The following is a 19,397-nucleotide window of genomic DNA, read 5'->3' as shown; positions in this document are numbered from 1 at the left end:
TGTTATGTGATTTTTTTTGTGTGTAGGGACTCTTAATAGCTTAATACTTAACGGATCAGGTAGTTGAGTGAAGCCTTTTAACTAGAATCACTAGTTTCCCTGGTCAAGATCCCTGGTCCTGCTGATTGGGCCCAGTGGCTCTTGACTGGGGCAATTTTGCTCCCCCGCTCCCGGGGGACCTTTGGCAATGTGGTTTGGTTGTTGTAATTTGGGGAGAGGGTGCTAGTGGCATGCGGCGGGAAGAGGCAAGGAAAGCCGCTAAATATCCTGCAATGCACAGGATATTTGTCTCGTGACAAAGAATTCGCTCGTTAAAATGTCAGTAGTGCTGAGGTTGAGAAATTCCGGGGGAAAAAAAAGTGACAGCAGAGTAAACACAGGGTTAAGGGCCCAGAGTTAAAGAGGGTTTAAGAGATTACTTTGAAGATTACAATGTTCAAATGCCAGGTCCTGGCCCATCATCACGCAAGAAAGAGAATCCTTCTTCAAGGCACCAGAGTAGAGGCTTATGCAGGGGGAGACTTGGGGACCCAGCCCCAGGGAGTACCCCAGAGCTCTGTTGTTTTTCGCACTCTCCCAGAAATCTCTAAGAGGCAGAACCTGATACCTGTGAAGGATATTTGTGTAACTCGCTGGGCATTTCCATTGCCCACTCCCTTGTTTTTTTGTTAGTTGTAAGAGTATTTGTTTATTGTAGAAGACAGAAGCTAATGGTAGCCATTTAAATAATATGGAAGTGTCTACAATAAAACAATCTCTTCTCCCCCCCTCTTCAATCAAGCCCCCACTTTGCTAACATAACATTATATCAGCTGTATATTCTGTAGAAATGGTAGATTCATGAGTGGAGCTTATCTTTCCACTCTCCCCCAAATAACGCATTCCCCTGAAAAATTTTTTCATTTAACAAATATGTCGTGGATGCTTTTGGAGCTTAACTCATTTGGATTGACCTTAACTCATTTGTAATTTTTAAAGTTGGCCATGTAATATTCTGGATGATGAATATACTGTTATTTATCCAACCATTCCTCTCCTCTTTTGATCAACATTCCTGTTGTTTCTAGCTTTTTGCTGTTGTAAACAGTGCAACAATGAACACCTGTGTACATATAGTTTCAAGTACTAGTACACTCACCCCTCAGTATCCACAATCTTCTCAGAAACCAAAGTCTGTGGATGTTCAAGTCCTTTATATAAAATGGTGCATAGTATGTGCATATAACCTACTCACATTCTCCTGTATACTTTAAATAATCTCTACATTACTTATGATATCTAATACAATGTAAATGCTATGTAAATAGTTGCCACCAACAACAAATTCAAGTTTTGCTTTTTGGAACTTTCTGGAAATTTTTTTTTAATATTTTCAATCCATGGTTGGTTGAATCCCTGGATGCAGAACACAAGGATACAGAGGGCTGACTGTACCCTTATTTACTTATTAGTATTCTTATTTCTGTTAGATTCGAAATGGGATGGCTAGGACAGAGTAATACGTTCTTGACGCTAAAAGTTACAGCTGTATTTCTTTAGACATTGTAATAATATGGCATCAATAGGATATGAGTGCCTATTTTCCCACAATTTTGCCAGTAAAAGTTGTTGGTAATCCTTTTACTTATTTAATAGCATCTAGTATGCTAACATCATATATATAGGCTAATGTATCCTAATGGCATAAGATAGTCACTATAGTTTCTTGTGTTATATGTGCATATATATGTGTGTGTGCACATATACATATATTCATATATACATATAGTGTCTTTAATCTGGACTTTATTTTTATGTCTGACGTGAAGTAACTGCCTCATTCTGTTTTCTTCAAATGGAAAACCAATTGCCACAAACTGTTGTAGAGCCTATACAGTATGTTTTCATAGATTTAAATATGATCTCTATCACATACATCATTTCCATAACACCAGTGTTTGTTTCTGAACATTTAATTTTATTATGTTGATTATTTTCACCTCTGCCAGTACCACACTGTTTGACTCTTGTAGCTTTATAATAAATTTTGATATCTAGTAAAACAGGTTGCTCTTTTTTTCTCTTTTGTGGTTAAGTACACATAATACAAAATTGACCATTTTAACCATTTTAAACTGTAAAGTTCAGTAGCATTAAAACGTTTACACTGTTGTTCAGCCATCGCCACTATCCATCCCCAGAACTTTCTCATCTTCCCCAACTGAAACTCCACACTCGTTAATCACTAACTCCCCATTCCTCCCTCCCCCAGCCCTTGGCATCTACCATTCTGCTTTCTGTCTCTATAATATAATTCCACTATTCTAGGGACCTCATGTAAGTGGAATCATACAACATTTGTCCTTTAGTGACTGGCTTATTTCACTTAGCATAATGTCCTCAAGGTTCATCCATGTTGTGGCATGTGTCAGAATTTCCTTCTGTTTTAAGGCTGAATAATATTTCATTGTATGTATATATCACATTTTGTTTATCCAGTTATCCACTGATAGACATTTGGGTTGCTTCCACCTTTTGGCTATTGTGAATAGCAAACTTCTATGAACATGAGTGTATAAATATCTGTTTGCATCCCTGCTTCAACATCTTTTGAATGTATATCCAGAATTGGAATTGCTGGATCATGTAGTAGTTCTATAATGTCAGAATAAGGGTTCACTTTCATTTTTTTGTATGTGGATATCCAATTTTTCCAACACAATTCGTTGAAAAGACTGTCCCTTCCCCATTGAATGATCTTGGCACTTTATAAAAAATCATTTGACCATCTGTGAGTGTTTATTTCTGGACTCTCTATTCTGTTCCATTGATCTGCATATCTATCTTTATGCCAGTGCCACTCAGTTTTGATTACCATAGTTTTACAGTAAGTTTTGCTCTTGTTTTAAAACTTTATTTATTTTCCAAAAATGTCATGGATATTCTTGCTCATTTTCTCTTCAGATTGAAGTTTAGAATAAATGTCTCAATTGAGATTTTGAGCATTAAATGTATAGACTAATTTGAGAATAACTGATGGCTTTACAGTATTGGTTCTTACCTTCCATAATTATGGCTAATCTTTCTTTTTAGTCAGATTTTTTATGGCCCTGAAAAAAGTTTTATAATTTTCATCAATACCTTGCATACTTCTTATTAGTTTTATCAGTTCTTATTAGTTTTGTTTTTTATAGTTCTGTTGGTCTTTCAATGGAGTTTTTTCTTTTAAACTACATTTTCTTATTGGTTATTGTTGGTGTTGAGAACAGATTATTTTTATTTATTTTTTTATTTATTTATTTTTTGCTGTATGCTGGCCTCTCACTGTTGTGGCCTCTCCCGTTGCGGAGCACAGGCTCCAGACGCGCAGGCTCAGTGGCCATGGCTCACGGACCCAGCCACTCCGCAGCATGTGGGATCTTCCCAGACCGGGGCATGAACCCGTGTCCCCTGCATTGGCAGGTGGACTCTCAAGCACTGCACCACCAGGGAAGCCCCTATTTTTAAATTTTGATGTTTTTATCTGATAATCTAATTGAACTCTCTTACTTATATTAAAATTATCCCATTGCTTCTCTTGGATTTTTTTAGATATGTTGGATAATCATACTGTCCTCAAATAATGAAATTTTATCTTTTCAATTACATTATTTGTATAATTTATTGCTCATATCTTATTGTCTTGCATACTGTGTACCCAGCACATAGTATTCTGTGATAGTAGTCATGACAAGCATTTTTGTTTTATTCTAGAATGGCAGTGTGTCTGATGTCCACCATCAAGTGTAATGGTAGCTATCAGTTTCTGATTGATAGCCTTCATCAAGTTAAGGAGGTGTTTTCTACATTTGGGAAAAAATATTGAACTTTAGTGTATAATTTATTAGCATAGATTGAGATAATCATTATTAGTTATCTTTAATTTATTAAGGCACTAAATTGCAGTGTTATTTTTAAAATTTTGAATTATCCTCATGGTTCTGGGATAAACCTTCCTTGGTACACTTTATTTTATATTTTAATACTTTACAAGAGTCAAGTTAACAATATGCTGTTTAGGATTTTTTGTATTTATATTCACAAGTTAGGCTGATGCATAGCTTTCTTTCCTAATTTTGATATTGGGGTTTTGCTCACTTTATGATATGTTTTAACACTTTTATTTTTTGGTGTGAAATAAATTAAATAATTTATTTCATTATTTACTATTAATTGTTTAATTATTTACTGTTACTATTTAATATTATTTACTATTTTTTGAAGTATCAATTACACAAAACCAGAAGGTGATTGATCTTTGACTAAATTTTCAGTTTATTTTATGGTTTTTGATTTAGTCAGGTTTTTTTTTTTGGCCTTCCTTGACTCAGTTTTGAGCATTTATAAAGTAATAATACTGAGAGCACCACACAACTTAGAAAATTATCCATTTCATCTACATTTTCAGGTATATTTGCATCAACCTCATGTAGTGTTTTCTTAAGGTTTTAAAATTTATTATACCTATTTATTATACCTATAGCTAAGTACCTTTTATTTCTACTGTTACTTGTGTTTTTATTTTTTCCTGATCATATTAGTCCTACTTACTCTTCAAGTAACAATTCTTTGCTTTGATTGACCAAATAAACTCTTTTCTTTTCTATTTTATATCTCTATCTCTATTTATATATTCACATCTGGTTTTTATCCTTTTTTCGTGTGTGGGGAGACTCATTTGTTCTTTATTTAAATTCTTTTTTTTTTTTTTTTTTTTTTTTTTTTTTTGTGGTACGCGGGCCTCTCACTGTTGTGGCCTCTCCCGTTGCGGAGCACAGTCTCCGGACGCGCAGGCTCAGCGGCCATGGCTCACGGGCCCAGCCGCTCCGCGGCATGTGGGATTTTCCCGGACCGGGGCACAAACCTATGTCCCCTGCATCGGCAGGCGGACTCTCAACCACTGCGCCACCAGGGAAGCCCTTTATTTAGCTTTTAGTGTGAGTGCTTAGTTCACTTGTTTTCAATCCTTTCTTGCTTTCCATGAGATTCTAAGGGCCCCTAAATTTTGATGTGTGGTACTCTTAGTATTATTACTTTATAAATAGTCTGTAATATAAATCATGAATTTCTTTTTAATCCCAGGTTAATTAGAAAACGCTTTAAAATTTCCAGTGGATAGACTTTAATTTGACCATTTTTTGTTTTTAATGTTTAGTTTTATTGCATCATAGCCGTGGAATATGGTTTGCATGATTTCTACTATTAAAAACACTTCTGAGAATATTTTTTGTGGCCAAATATATCATCAATGTTATAAATGTTCCATGGGTATTTGAAAAGGATGTTTATTCTGCTTCCTTTGTTACAAAATTTTCCATATATTTACTAAATCAGGAATGTTAATTGTGCTATTCAAATTCTCTCTCTCTCTCTCTTTTTTTTTTTGTGGTTTTTTTTTTCTATCAGTTACTGAGAGAGAAGTGTATTTTCCATTATGTTATTAAATTTGTCAATTGCTTTTTGTATTTCAAACAGATTTTTTTTTTAAATGTAGTTTGATATTCAACTGTTAGATGTACTGAGTTTATATTTTCCTTGTGGAGTCGGCTGTCTTTGTCTTATTTACTGCTTCTTGCCTTTACTAACTAAAGTGTTGCTATTCCTGCTTTATATTATTAGTATTTGCCTCCTATATCTTTGTCTATCCCTTTATATTTGATCTCTCTGAATCATTTTGTTCTAGGCATATCTCTTGGAAACAGATAACACCTGGATTTTGTTTAAAGGAAAACCTAATCTGAAATTCTCTGTCTTTGAATTGGGAAGTTTATCTGTTGCCATTTACTGGGAAAATGGAAACATTTGGTCTCACTCTGACATCCCCAGTTGTCTTCCTATTTTTGTGTAAATTAGTTTTTCCCCCGTTCCTGGAGTGATTTAGTTTTCTTTACTGTTATTTTTTTGTTTACTGGTTTGAAAGTTATACATACTGCCACTGTATCTAGGGCTTATGCTTATTTTGTAATAACATATTTGAACATGTTCCCTTTTATTGATTTCTAACACTAGTTAGTGTCTCTCACCTCCTCCTTAAACAAGAGGAGACTGAAACTTGGCATCTTACCTCTTTTCTACTCTAGTTCCTCCTCTGAGTTGATAGAAATACCATTTCAACCTTGTGTTTGTTTGTTTTAAATCTTGCCTTTATTTTATAAGGATTAATAATAATTAAGCTTAAAGCACCATTCTAAAAAATTATTCTGATCGAGCTGAAAGTTTTGTGCTATCCTTCACTTAATCATCGCTTCTTGAATCTCATGTCTTTCTCCTCCTTAGATTTGTTTTTAATTTTTCTGGCACGAACTCTTGAGTAAGTTTTTTAAAAGGCTTTGTGGGCGTTACATTTTCTGAGTCCTGGAAAATCTGTAATTGGCTTTACTGAGTACTGGGCTTAGGAATTGATGTCCCCAATTCTTTTCCTTCTGAACTTTGAAGATATTTCTTCACTGTATTTTAGGATTTCAATTTTGATCATTTTGTAAGCGAAAGAATGAAAAGCAGTGCAGTCAGTTGTTTAGTCATCTAGCTAGTGCATTTGTTAAGCATGGTATTAGGCTACAGGAATTTAGGAAAGGTAATGCTGATCTATAAATGAATGTCTGTGGGAGGAAGAGGCATCAAGTAACTGAATTCTCTTAAAGTAGTTTCCTTTGCAGAGGAAACATTTAAACTGGATAGTGACGGGAAAGCAGACATTTACTCGAGAATTTATAATCTTATCTAGTCCACATTCTGGTCCTTATATATAAATGTTAGATAGAATTTGCTTAGATAAATCTGGACTAGATTAGACTTGCATAGAATTAGAAGAAATAAATATATCTTCCCCCAGTTACCAATACATTTTATTTTGTTCTAGTATCTAAATAGATACCTTTCCACTTATCAGATTTCCTAGGACAGAGGTTAGTAAACTAAGATTGGATACCTGTTTTTGTAAATAAAATTTAATTGCAACAGCTATGTTCATTGATTTCTGCATTGTCTATGGCTCTTTCATAATGTGGTAGCAGAGTTGAGGATTTGCAACAAAAACTGCATGGCTCCCAAAGTCTAAAATATTTACTGTCTGGCTCTTTACAGAAAACGTTTGCTGACCCTGCTCTAGGACACGCATCAGGGCTTCTGTTAGTGCTCCTACAAGACCATCAAGGTAGGTTGCAACAGCAAATCTTGACTTCCTTAGGGTGGTTGATGATATTCATAGCAAGTTTGGAAACTCAGTCGGCCTATATTTTATATTGAGAAATGAAAGCTTATCTCTCAGTCATGTACCATTGTTAATAATCACTTGCCCTTTAAATTATTTCCTTTTTTCAGTCTTGTTTTTTTTCTCATCTTCTGGGAGTTGTGCAGTTGCGTGTTGCGATTTTCATTTCTTTGACTGCGTGATGTGAGGGAAGCTGGCATATTTGCTAATGTGCTGTTGTGTGGGCTCGGGCTGCTGATTGCTTTTGGCCTAGGTGCTGTGCAGAGCTCCAAGGTTTGGCTTTGTGAACGCTGCCTGGCAAAGCAGAAACATTTTGTGAAATTTCACAAATGTCACACACACACGCACATTTTCAATTGCAAAATTCTCCCCCTTGGCACACAATTTTTCCCAGGTTTCTGTTCTTCATAATAAATCTTTAGCCATCTTTCTTCCAACGGGAGCACTTCAGTGGGTAGACTGGCTGTCGCTTTGATAAAACTTGCACTTAAAAGTCCTCGGTTTCCAGGGTGTTCTGATGGTTTTCCCTTTCTCAGAAATTTAATATGATCTTTTATTCCGAAGAGAAAGCAGCTTTATTTCAAGCCCAACTGTTCCCTCAGACAAAGATTCCCTGATTTAATTTCCAGCAAAAACCATTTTTCAAGATGGAACCCGTAGAAACTGATCTCTCAGCTTCACCATCCTGAACCCAGAGTGAGATGCAGGGAATTGAATTCAGCAGAAAACTGGGCAAATTTCATTCTTTTTGTGCATGACACAAAGCATCTAAGAGACTGTAATAAGAGTGCTTAATTTCAGTAAAATCACTCGGTGGTATATTTTGGTACTTCTGTCATGGGTAGCTATGAACACTTTACAGACAAGTCACTGACTTTAGAATGAGGGGAGGGATTATTGCCACTGAGTCACAGATGACATTAAACCATGGAGAGGTAAACTTTTCTTAAAGTCAATCAAGATGTCAGTGGGGGCCAAGCGGGCTTTAATTTTGTGGTTTGGTGTATCTGTTCTGAGCATTTTGCCAATTTTGGGATATGCCTCTGATTAAAGAAAATTCTTCCAATTTGACTCTCCAGATTTGTATCTCTGTCTGGGCTTCAAGCTCTGCTTTACGGTTTCCTGGCTCTCTATTTACTGTTATTACTGACAGCGACCCCTCACCCTCATCCCTTCCTCTTGACCCCAGGGTCCTCGCACCTGTGAGTTGCCATCCTGGCAGCCTTGATTAGACGGGCTTGGCTGTGCCCCGCGCTAGCCATGCCCTTCCCAGTTTGGACCTTTTGAGTAGCGATAATTGGGCAGCCCTCTGCATCCAGGACTTCAAATGCAACCAGGCCAAATGGGGCAGCCTCAGCCATGCTGTTTGAAACACATCATATTTACTGGAGAGCAGACAATGCAGTTGAGAAACTCTAAAAAGAAAATTAGTGTCTTTATTTTGTCACTGGCCCCAACTCTTTAGGGAAAAAAGAAATAAAATATTCCATCCAGTCATTTAAACAGTACCTTTAGGTAATGCTCAGTGTTCTGGGATGATTGCTCAGAATTTGTCATGGAAATGTTAGAGTTAAACGTGTGCGCTCCAGAGTCAGACTGTCTGGGTTTAAGCAATGATTTTGCCACTGAGTAGCTTTGTGACCTTGACAAATTACATAGCTACTCTGCCTCAATGTCCTCATGTGTAAACTAGAAAAAAAATCTACTTCTGTGCCATCCAATTCAGTGGACACTAGCCACATATGACTATTGAAATTTAATTAAAATTAAATGAGGGTAACAATTTATTTCTTCAGTTGTACTACCCACATTTCAAGGACTCAATAGACAACATATAGCTAGTGGCTACTGGATTGGAGAAGAGAGAATAGAACATTTCTAGCATAAAGATCTATTGGACAGCACTGGTCTATATCAAAGGGTTATAATGAGGAGTAAATGAGTTAATACATCTAAAGTGCTTAAAACAATGCCTAGCCCATAGAAGAGGTTCAATACGTTTATCATCATCATCGTTTCTATACTTCTCTCTCTTCCCAGCTCTTCTTCAAAATGGCAGCTGGGTCTACTGGGGAAGAGTAAGGTTACTCCACTTCCTGGTTACTAGTTTTTGTACAAAAGCTTTATTTTCTATACCATCTTGTAAGTTTCCATGGGGCAGAGATTTCTTTTTTAAACGAGACCCCATCATAGAATGGCTCTGTGTGAGGGCCATACAGACAAACAGCCTGGTTTTTTTTTTGCCACTTAGTAACTGTGTGACCTTAGGCAAATTATTTGCTCTTTCTCTCTCTCTCTCTCTCTCTCTCTCTGTTTCTATTGATACATATGTGAAATAAGAATAATATATAATATAATAAAGTCTCTCAAAGGTTGTTGGGAGAATTAAGTGAATTAGCATACGTACTTAGACTGGGACCTGGCATTGTTAAGTTTGCAAAAAGTATTACTTCTCATAAATATTATTATTTCTGCGCTGTCGTTGACTCCTCTTCAAAATGGCATTGGATACTACTCGGGAAGCGTTTGTCTCACTCAACCTACTGGTGGGGAGAGGTGTTGGAGTCTTGCAGCTCTTCTGGTCTTTGGGATGACATCCCTTTGTCCCACTGCTGGCTTCGGGGAATGAAATTGGTGGTTGACTTGATCTGTGGTTCAGTGTCTCAGTCTAGCTAGGGATCTGCAACCCTGCCTGGCTGACGTGGTCTTTCCTTGGCTCTCAATGATGTCACAGACCCACTGTGTCTCTTCCATATCTTCCTTTGGTTTCCGGTTGGTAGTCACTCCCAGCTTCCACTGCAAAGTCTCTCTCCATCTCATCATGGCTGGTCCTGGGCATTCCACTCTTCTCCGCTAAGCTTTCAACTCCCTTTGGAAGAGCTTTGGAAACTTCTGGGTGTCATCCAAGTTGAATCCACAGGTTGATTTCACTATAGGTAGCTCTGAAACAGGAAACAGGGCAAAATCCCCTGCCCTTGGTACTCTCTTCAATTTACCTAACATACCAGCCCCTTCCCCCAGTGATTTTAGATGGAAATTATCCCTGTCCTACCCTAGCCATTGGTCTCAGCCCATGTAGATCCTCATAGAGAATGAGGTCATCCAGGGCAGGTCTCAGTGGAAATGAAATTTCTCATTCAGACATTCCTTAAGACTGACAGCCATTCCAAAGTGCCTTGAGGAGTTTTAGGATCATTATCCCGACTCTAGGTCTGGAGATGCCTTGATACTGACTCTACTACCCATCACTTAGTCATGACTTGAGGTTGGAACCTAGCTTTGGGCATATATATGTATCCAGACATAGCAAATGACCTTATGCTCATGGATGCCACCCTTAACTGGTAACGGGGATTCTGAATTAGTGTGGTGGAAAGTCAGTGATGGAGGGCAAGAGATAAATGCATCAAATACTGTGAAAGTAGAGTTAGTAGTTTTGGCCCCTGTTTACATTTATGAAACAACATCTAACTATAACTGGATTGAAAAATATAATACTCAGGTAATGATTTGGACATCTTATCTATAATATCAATAATTGAGCTCTTCAAATAAAGCCACAAGTAATTGAAATAAAAAATAAAGGTGATTCTCCTCAGGAATACTCATTTCCTACCTCATAGCTTGATGATCTGAGTAAGGTACGACATCATCCGTTTAGAGTCCAGCGTATATCTCAGAAAGGGGAAGTTGCCTTCCCTTTCTTAAATGAGAATTTGCGTGGTATGTAAGATTTTGGGCACTGCCATGGGAGAGTTATATATCTCAGGTGCACATGAATATTATTTGATGATGATGAGTACTTGATGAATGCTTTTCAGAGTGTTGTTTATAACTACTCTGGTAATAGTAATTATCAATCCAAAAGCAAAAAAGCCTAACAATTAGATATAAGAATAAGAAGTTAAGCCTCATAGAAAAGTGATCGTTTTTAGTGGTTGTGGAGAAAATGTTGAAATGACTAAAAGAACATATGGGGAACTACCAGCAGACCAATTCATGTGTTGCAGCTACTTAACTGAATTACAAATGCAAAATGCATTCTTTTCCCAGTTCCATTCCATTTAAACCCAAATGGCTCTGTGAAATGATGTCATACACCTGGTGAAAAGCTCTGCTTTTTAAAAAAAATCTTATCGCTTCACCAAAGCACCTGGTGTTGAACCAACAACAACCTTCTTTCTGTATTTTTTTGAACAAATTTAACCATTTTTCAGAATATTCACTTCTCTCTCCGTGAAAAAATTAAGCATCAAAAGAAGCTTAATTTAATCCCGTTTTTCCCCCCTCCTGGTTCTTTTGACATCAGTCACGATGCTGGTCATTGTCAGGAAAGGAAATGAAGAGGGACTTTTTTTTTTTTTACCTTCAATCCAGGAAAAACAAGGAGTAAAAAAAATTTTGTTATTGTTGTTACAAGTGGAACGCTATGCTATAAAACAGGAAGAAGCGCTCTTCCAAACCGCTAAGAGGATGTAACCAGGAACGGAGGATCAGAGCCCACAAATTAAAAACTGGGAACTAGACTTGGGAGGGCAGCACCAAGAAAAACAGAAATAACATTTAGGTGAGGCAGAAAAAAATTGAGCTGTCTCGTAAAAACAGATGAAAACCAATATTGGATGTGTTGGGGAACATAGGCTATATTTAGTTACAACAAATTAGATAAATTGGACATTGCAAACTGTTGGCCCCTGAGCCACATCTGGTATCCAGTTGTGATTTACCCAGTATTCCAGAAAAATTCCTATTGACTACCAACATGTAAAAATTGGAGCATTCATATAAAAATTAAGAAGTTTTTAGTTCTTTAGGAGAAGAAGACTCTGGCAGCACTGGGCAGGAGTTTCTGTGAGGTGTCAGCTGGCAGGAACTGAGCCCGGCTGCCTCCTTTAGGTGGGGTACGTGTCCTCTAGCTGATCCAGTCCCCACCACCCCCTATTGCCTGCCTTATATGATGAGTCTGAGTCTCTAGCTTTTTGTTACCTGGCCAGTCTCATTGGTCTTCTGAGCTTGCACCTCTGCTAGGAGTGATGCCTCCGTTCTGCCATGATGGGATTACGCATTCCTGTGAAATGTGGGGCCAGGACTGTGAGATTTATACAAGCAGTGGGGCTGGCATGCAGCCAGATGCAGGGAGTTTGGGGTGGTTTGGGGTGTGTTCCTTTCTACCCTGCTAGGCTTTGCTACACTTAATGGCTCTTGTCTGCTCTGACTTAAACATCAGTGGGATTGACTTTGGCTTCCTGTGACTGGTCAGTCCATTCAGCACAGAGCCAGTGATTCCAGAAATACCCTGGTTTGTTGGTTAGCCTGATCTGTGTCCCTTTGAGAAGGTAAGGACTTTAGCTTGCTCCTTGTTGAAAATGAGGACTCAGCGGAGGATAGAGCCAGTCATCATTTGTCTGTATTCAAATTTTCTGTTATAGGCTGCAGTATTACAAGGTTTTAAATACAGAAAGTCACAGTCCATATAAACAATGCTAGAATAGGTTAATAGACTGCCACATAGGTTATAAGCATCAGTGAAGACATGGTGGGATATAAAAAAAGTTAATTTTCCCATCAGATTTTAAAAGTGTCTACCTCATAATGGTTCTGGCCTTCGGGGTAATTATGATTTAGTAGAGGAGCTGGGACATATGTGTTAATGAGCAGTAATAATAAGGGCAGCATATATGTGCCAAACAAATGTTATAGACCATAAGTGGTGTGGGAGTTCAGAGGAAAGAGTTCGCGTTGCAGGCTACATCATTTGGGGAGAACTTATTAAAGAGCTAGTGTCCATCGACAGATGAATGGATTAAGAAGATGTGGCACATATATACAATGGAATATTACTCAGCCATAAAAAAGAATGAAATTGAGTTATTTGTAGTGAGGTGGGTGGACCTAGAGTCTGTCATACAGAGTGAAGTAAGTCAGAAAGAGTAAAACAAACACCGTATGCTAACACACATATATGGAATCTAAAAAAAAAATGGTTCTGAAGAACCTAGGGACAGGACAGGAATAAAGACACAGACGTAGAGAATGGACTTGAGGTCACAGGGAGGGGGAAAGGGAAGCTGGGACAAAGTGAGAGAGTGGCATGGACATATATACACTACCAAATGTAAAATAGATAGCTAGTGGGAAGCCGCCGCATAGCACAGGGATATCAGCTCGGTGCTTTGTGACCACCTGGAGGGGTGGGATAGGGAGGGTGGAGGGAGACGCAAGAGGGAAGGGATATGGGGATATATGTATATGTACAGCTGATTCACTTTGTTATACAGCAGAAACTAACACACCATTGTAAAGCAATTATACTCCAATAAAGATGTTAAAAAAAAAAAAGAACTAGGTTGGCCTTAACATGTATTGAGGAGCAATTCTGATTACAAGTTATGTCACAATAATCATCCAGAATAATCATTCAAGGGGTCGGTTCTGGAGCAAAAAGGCTTCTCAGGGTAGAGAAACAGTCAAGCTTCTTCAGTAAAATTCAGAACTGTTTAAACTCACTGACTCCTCAATCAAATGAAATTCATGTTAGAAAAGAAAAGAAAAGAAGGACCAAGCCACTCATCATCAGATAGTCTTTCAATCTAATTCTCTGCTTGGAGAATCAGAGGTTTCAACTACAGACTAGAGGGGCTTCAGTCATCTTTCGACAGCCTCATTTCACAGACGAGGAAACTGAAGTCTTCAGGTGTGTTGCCTGAGGTCACAGAGCTGGGAAGCTCTGGAAGTGCACAGGGGTGGGAGAATTTATCACCCTGATGGAGATTCAGCTTCCTCCACAGCCTCTGAGGTACCCTTTGTGCAACTTTGGAACTAAGAACAGGCAGTCCTGATTCTGAGGCTCTCACCTGGGCTGCGTCTTCCCCCGGCTGTCTGAGACAGCTCTTAAAGCCAAACTCGAGTGACACAGTCATCAAGATTTATACAGATACAGAGCTGCGCAAACCTATTTTTGATTTTCTATAAGTAGGTTTTTCTCATGGTGAGTTACCTTCAGCGATTCATATTTTAAGTTCTTTTTGATAGAATTAAACAATCCAATCATGTCATTTGATGGCTCTATTCACAACTTCTGGACCCCATGCAGCCCCCAGGTGGCCTTTTAAGCAAAAGCACTTAATTACTTCCTGCAACCTAAGGGAATGTGAAATTGCAGATACTGCTAGATTACTTAAGCACATGTTTAGTTGATAATTTGTCTCTTCTGCTCATTTCCATCATGCAGTAGAATAGTTTAGAGGACAGAAACACAGAAAGCAAGGGGGATGTTTTTACAACATCCTTTGGGTCAACTTTTAAATATGTTCCATTAATTTATTCTTAACATAGAAAAGTTGGAAGATGATGAAATGCATGGTGGAGCTCCCTTTTAGAATGTGGCTCCATCATTTCTTTGAAGAATTATACATTTCTAGTATGTAAGACACTCCGATAATAAATAAACATTACTGTGGACTTGCCCACTCTATATTATCTGCATACCTAGCCAATAGTATGCATAACTAAGGGATGGCCTATTAGTATTATGAATTTGCTGGTATGTAAGCAGGGAGTTTATTCATGTACTTTAACATTTTAAATATCACTCTTTCAAGTACAGCTTATGACTAGTTTGTTATGAGAATCTGAGGGCATAAAAAGTTCAGGTTTCTTTGAAAAATGATTTTTGAATGGAGGGAATTCCAAAAGCTCAGGAACTTAAAAAAAAAACAAAGTCAGAAATACTGCATTTTCATGACCTTCTCCTTCATGAGTAACTCAGAAAATTTGATTCAAACTTTCCAAAATAAATTTTTCTTTGGCTTGAGACTAAAGCATAATAACTTTCAGTTCAAAAGGAGATGTTGGTGGACATTTTTGGACAGTATGAGAAAGGAAAGAAATTAGGGCCCCAAATAGAGTACTAGTTTTTGACTTAATTAGGGAGCAGGGCCGGTGGCGCTATAATTACTGAAAATGAGGCCTCCACATCATCCATGTTATTTTGCTGGTAAATTTTTGACTTTCTCTTCTGAGAAGAGCAGCGATGTGTGTTCGGAGCTAAAAAATCCCTATCGATGTCAGTAAGTGTGCCGTACATCTAAGATTTGTCTATGGGGAGGGAAGTGACATGGGTGGGCGAAATAGAATATATGTTTTAAATCATGAGATGAAAATCCAGACAGAAAGGTTGCAAGGAAACAGAGGGTCTGTGGAAGGTAAGGGGAGGTGGATGAAGAAAGGTGAGAACCCAGGAGGTCATGGCCACTTTGTAGACACCTCCCTACACACTAATTCCAAAAGCAAGACGGAACTCCTGAGATTGCATGGATGGATGAGAATATAGGGAGAAGACACAAGAGGAAGGGGTTTTCTGGAAGCCCTGCAAAGAAGGGGGAGAAGGAAAGACTGGAAAATGTTATAAGCATTCTGTTTGTGTTGTCACTTAGTGCAGTCTTGTCTGCCCGGCCCACCAGTCTGCAACAAAAGTCAGTCTCCAGAGTAACAACAGACACTGGTGAGCTCTCCAACAAAAGACCACCTGCCTGAGGGCAGCATGACGTGATGACCGAACACCAGCCCCATGAAACAGAAACACTATAGGGGCTGCCAGGGCCCGCAGTGGCTCCTTGTTGCCTCCGAATGAACATGTTAAAAGACCAAGAACTGGGGCTTCCCTGGTGGCACAGTGGTTGAGAGTCCGCCTGCCGATGCAGGGGACACGCGTTCGTGCCCCGGTCCGGGAGGATCCCACATGCCGCATAGCGGCTGGGCCCGTGAACCGCAGCCGCTGAGCCTGCGCGTCTGGAGCCTGTGCTCCGCAACGGGAGAGGCTGCAACAGTGAGAGGCCCGCGTACAGCAAAAAAAAAAAAAAAAAAAAAAAAAGACCAAGAACTGTGCTGGGAGATGATTAGACTGGAGGACTGGGCGGTGGGTGGTGTTGAGAAAGCCCCAGACACGTCTCTGGCTACTTGGGGCTGGTTCCTGGCGGCGGGGGAAGGGAGGAGAGCCCGTTCGTGGTGCAGTCCTGGACAGGACGTGACTCGGATCCGCAGGCGGAGAGTGGATGGTGGGCCTCTGATTTTCTCCTGCGGGTGGAGGGACTCTCAAGCAATCTATTAACTCTTCAACTTCACACCGTTTCCTCAAAACTGCCCCCCACCGTGGGCAGCTGGGAGGGTGGTTTGTTCTCCGCGAAGTACACAGTATGAGCTGTAAAATGTTGGTCACTAGCCGTGGCATGGTTCCCTTACTGCACTTCCATCAGTTTACATCAACATAGTCTGCTGAGAGCCTGCCCGTTGCTTGGGGCTCTGCCACACGTTGAGAGTAGACAAATAACACGGGGCCCTTGACCTTGAGAAGCTCACCGCGGAGTCTGGGGAATAAATAACTTTGATAAGAAGTATTAACTAGAGGGATAGAGGCTTGCCTGAGGAGCCCTTGACTCGGAGGAGGGGCCGTTATAGCTCAGCCAGGCTGGTGGGAAGACAGTGACTCATGAAATTGGCAAATGGTGAGAAGAGGGTGGTAACTTTAAAAAAAAAAAAAAAGGTTACTTAACTCTTCATTTCACCAACGTTTTAGCCTCCTTCTTCACATGTCCCTGTTTTGACTCAATCAAAATCTTGGAGTTGGCATCAACAATGTGGTTAATCCCTGTCCTAAATTCATTGGGAATGACCTGCTCCCATCAGACCCAAGCCACCCAAGCCAGAAACCCACAGAGACGTCCTAACCCCTCCATCTCTCTCATGCCACACCAACTGGTGAGTCTATTAGTCACCAAGTCCTGACTCTACTTGCAAATATCTCTGGCATTGGCCCCTCACTTTGCCCCATCTCTGTTGTCTCCACTTTTTCCCTAGCTCTCGTCTGCCCTCACTTACACTATTGTACCAGCCTCCTAACTGACCCCTCGCCCCACTCTCACTTCTATTAACCACTGCTGTGCAGATGATCTACACAGAAATTTCTAGATCAGAAATCGTATCATGTTACTCCACTGCTCAAAATCTATCAGTGGTTTCCTTCTGCAGATAGAATAAAATCCCAACTCTTGAGCGTGATCTAAAAAGTCCTATGAAAAATATTTGAACAGACACCACCAAAGAAGACATACAGGTAGCAAATAAGCACATGAAAAGGTGCTCAACATTATTAGTCATTGTGAAATGCCAACTAAAACCATGAGATACCACTACACAACTATTATTAAAATAGCTAAAATGAAAAAGATTCACATCACATCAGTGTTGGCAAAGATGTGGAGGAAACGGAGCCTTCACACGTTGCTGATGGGAGTGTAAAATGGTACAACTGCTTTGGAAAAGGGTTTGGTAGTTTCCTATGAAGTTGGACATACATTTACCATATGACCCAGCCATTCCGTTTCTAGGTAGTACCTAAAAGAAAGCGTGTGTCCAGAAAAAGACTTAAACATGGATGTGCATAGCAATTGTGTGTATAATAATCAGAAACTGGAAACAGTCCAAATGTTCATCAGTAGTTCAAAGGTAAACAAACTGTATATTGATCTGATGGAATACAGCAATAAAAAAGAATATGGATACCCACCGCGGCACAGTTATACTGAGGGAAAGAAAGCAGAGAGTAGATACTGTGTGTGTTAGTTTGCTGGGGCGGTTATTGCAGGCTGGGTGACTTAAACCATAGAGATTTATTTTCCCATGAATCTGGAGCTTAGAAAGCTGATATCAAGGTGTCGGCAGGGTTGGTTTCTTCTGAACCTCTCTCCTTGTCTTGCAGATGACCGTCTTCTCCTCGCTGTGTCCTCCCTCTGTGTGTGTCTGTATCCACGCTGTGTCCTCCCTCTGTGTGTGTCTGTATCCAAATTTCCTCTTTTTTTTTTTTTTTTTTTTTTTTTGCGTTACGCGGGCCTCTCACTGTTGCGGCCTCTCCCGTTGTGGAGCACAGGCCCCGGACGCGCAGGCTCAGCGGCCGTGGCTCACGGGCCCAGCCGCTCTGCGGCATGCGGGATGCGGGATCCTCCCAGACCGGGGCACGAACCCGTGTCCCCTGCATCGGCAGGCGGACTCCCAACCACTGCGCCACCAGGGAACCCTCTCCTCTTCTTAGAAAGACACCAGTCATATAGGATTGGGGCCCACCCTAATGACCTCATTTTAATTTAATTACCTCTTTAAGGACTTGATCTTCAAATACAGTCTCATTCTGAGGTATAAGGGGTTAGAACACTTGGAGAAACAAGATTCATCCCATAACACTACATGAATCAATTTATATAAAAGTTTAGAAAATTCAAACCAATCTATAGCAACAGGAGGAGGGATGGATTCTTAGGAGGTACAGAAAAACTTTTGGGGGGGTGATGGAATTTTTCATTATCTGGTTTTGGTGGTGGTTTCATGGGTATATACTTATGTCAGCACATTGTACACTTTATCTATCTATCTATCTATTAAAAAGTTTTTCCCACTGCGTGGCTTGTGGGATCTTAATTCCCCAACCAAGGATTGAACCTGGGCCCCGAGTCCTAACCAATGGACCACCAGGGAATTCCTGCACACTTTAAATATGCAGAGTCTGCTGTAAGTCAGTGATACCTCAATAAAGCTGTTCTTTAACAAATGCTTTTTATGATCTTGCCTTCGCATTTCTTTCCAGGTCTAGGTTTGACGATTCCTTTTTCAGGCCCTATGCGCCTTTGCTATACCAAATTCTTGCAGTTATTTGAATATTGCAAGCTTTCTATACCACCGAGTCTTTGCAAATACTGTTTTCTCTGCTGGAATGCCCTTCTTCCTTCTCTGCTTAGTGGCTTGGCCATGACTTTGCAGATACCAGTCTGGGCTAACTGTCTATCCTTCCTGCTTCTATGGCTTTGTTATAGTACATATATAGTATTGGATTTTGGCTGTTTATTTATTTTTTAAATTTATACCCTATTAAGTTCAGTTTTTTAAGGTTAAAGATTTTTGTCTTGGTACCTTTTTAAAAAAAGAAATATTTAATTTTGGAATAATTTTAGATTTATAGAAAAATTGCAGACATAGTACAGACCCCATATACCCTTCAATCAGTTTCCTTTATTAAGATTAATGTTTTACATTAGTTTGTCAAAACGAAGTAGCCAACATTAGTATATTACTGTTAGCTAAATACCAGACTTCATTCAGATTTCATTGGTCTTTCTGTGCA

The sequence above is a fragment of the Phocoena phocoena genome, chromosome 13, assembly GCF_963924675.1.
Source record: "Phocoena phocoena chromosome 13, mPhoPho1.1, whole genome shotgun sequence".
In the NCBI taxonomy this organism is placed as follows: Eukaryota; Metazoa; Chordata; class Mammalia; order Artiodactyla; family Phocoenidae; genus Phocoena; species Phocoena phocoena.
The sequence above is the reverse complement of the archived record's forward strand: the minus strand, read 5'-3'. Positions refer to the sequence as shown.